This window comes from Poecilia formosa, unplaced genomic scaffold, assembly GCF_000485575.1.
Source record: "Poecilia formosa unplaced genomic scaffold, Poecilia_formosa-5.1.2 Scaffold26, whole genome shotgun sequence".
Taxonomy (NCBI): domain Eukaryota; kingdom Metazoa; phylum Chordata; class Actinopteri; order Cyprinodontiformes; family Poeciliidae; genus Poecilia; species Poecilia formosa.
The window spans coordinates 2833545-2835710 of record NW_006799965.1 but is presented as its reverse complement, the minus strand read 5'-3'; the positions used below and the strand labels follow the sequence as shown (position 1 = coordinate 2835710).

The 2166-nt window shown below is 33.3% G+C and overlaps 1 long non-coding RNA gene across 1 annotated transcript; it reads left to right on the top strand.

Annotated features, from left to right (window-relative positions):
* Window positions 1-1112: 1112 nt before the first annotated feature.
* On the top strand, window positions 1113-2092 carry LOC103135615 (uncharacterized). Its single transcript, XR_475953.2, has 3 exons — window positions 1113-1158; window positions 1252-1374; window positions 1477-2092. It is a non-coding gene; the product is annotated as an uncharacterized LOC103135615 (long non-coding RNA).
* The last annotated feature ends 74 nt before the right edge of the window (window positions 2093-2166 follow it).

The following is a 2166-nucleotide window of genomic DNA, read 5'->3' as shown; positions in this document are numbered from 1 at the left end:
CCTCCAGACACCCAAACTGAGGAGAGTTTGGGACAGGATGAAACATCAGAATCCGGAAGAGAAACTGAAAACTCAACACTCTCCACAACACATGATCAAAGCACAGACCTCAATAGCGACTCCTAGTATTTATATTTGGACATTTGTGTTGCTTTCTAAAATATGTACTCATCTCTAATAAATAAATATAGAAAATATAGATATAAGTAATAAATATCAGAATTTATATTCACGTAGTAAATTTACATTTTGTTTTATCAGAGAGCAACATCATGTATATCATAAATTGTGTTAGAAAACAAAACTTTGAATGTTAATATTTACTTTTTCTGCTGTGTCATCTTTTTATATTCTCTTTGTGGCTGGATAAGAATAACAATATTCAAAATGACATATATGCACTATGTGTATTTAAAGAATATTACAAAAGATATCACCTTTACATAAACACAATCTGATCTATGAAGTAGATTGTTTGCATTAAAATGTTTCAAACCACGGTGCCTCTTTTTCCATAAAAGTAAATGCTGTAAAACATAAGCAGGTTGTGTAACAAATGGAACAGAGGAATCTAAGATACTTTCAAAGTACATTTTTGTCTCTGATGGGAAGGGAAAATGCAATTTTGTCATTCAGATCTGAGTTTAGAATTACATTAGTCTCTTAAGGGCATATATATATATATATATATATAAGTATTTGTGTGTGTGTACAAAGGGAATCTTAAAGGCATACCTAATAAGAGTTGAATGTTAAAAGCAAGCCCCATAACGAACTAAAAAACTCGTGTGTGTGAAGGTGGGCCCTGCAAAGCATAAATTTTAGAATTGTGTGTAAAGGTGGGCTCTGCAAAGCATAAATGTTATAAACAGGCCCCACATGTGACTGAAAAACTAACATGCAAAATGTTAGTTTTGCATGTTATTGCAAAACTATTTTGTTTTGTTTATTGAAGGTGATTTTTAGTATCAAGATGTTTTGGGGGGCTTGGCTATTTTTGTCATAGATCTAGGATGTCTAGAAAGGGTGGGCCCCTCAACTCACCAAGCTACTTCCGGGCCCCCTGAAGTATATTAACAGGGATGGATGTGTGTGTGTGTTTACAGACACTNAGATACAACTCACCATAACCAAGTTTATGCCAAACTGGGAAAAAAGGTAATAACCATGGTTTAGTGTTAAGAAGAACTTCAGCTTTAAAAAAAAACATTTTTTGTGTTTATCTACTAAATATTGGATTTTTTTGTTAAGGTTGAAGGAGTGTTGTGTGATGGAGCCTCCCCAGAAAATATTGCATCTACTGTGGTTGACTGCACCAAGATTGAAACTGGACAAATTGGTTTCTTCAGAGTGGGCCTCATTCCAAAATCCAAGGTAATAAATATACCATTGCTCCTGTCCTCTTAATGTAGATGAAACTGTTTTATTTATTATGTTTTCTAATGCTGATGTCTTTCATTTTCCTCTAACCCTTAGGTTCTCCAAATATTTGAAGAGGTTCGAAATCGGCACAGACAAGGGCATACCAATCCAGGATTTGAATACGATGTTCCCCTTTAAGACATGCAAAGACATCAAAGTCCAACAGGCACAACAGTGTCAAAAAGAGGACCAGGAAACTTAAAAGTATAGTTATACAACCACAGAGTCAAGAAGTCAGGAATGCCTCATAATAGCCCCTTTTAGTGCTGCTCATAGTGGTGGCTACTGATCAAGACTCTGATAAACAGAAATAGCTGCTAAATTACCCAAAGAAATGTTATATAGTGTCCAATGATGTATAATATTAACAGACAACATAAGTAGTTTATGTTGTCTGGAGCACTGAATGTAAATTTTGTACTGAATGTACTGAATGTAAATTTTTATGCTTTTTGTGACATTTTTAACTCTGTTTAGGTGTTGTGATGTATAGATAAAATGTCTGTTATATTATATATATACAGTATATTTAAATAATTCAGGTTTTGTTGCTTCAAACTATACATATGTGCTTTACTCAGTTGTTGAAAATATTGTTCAAACATTTTGTATGCTGTGAAATATGCCTGATTGGATTTATAGTTGCTAAAATAACTGCAAATAAATTAAGCAAAAAAAAAAAAAAAAAAAAAACAGGTGCTTCCCAATAAGCACAGTAGCAACACTGTAAATGCATGTTATAAC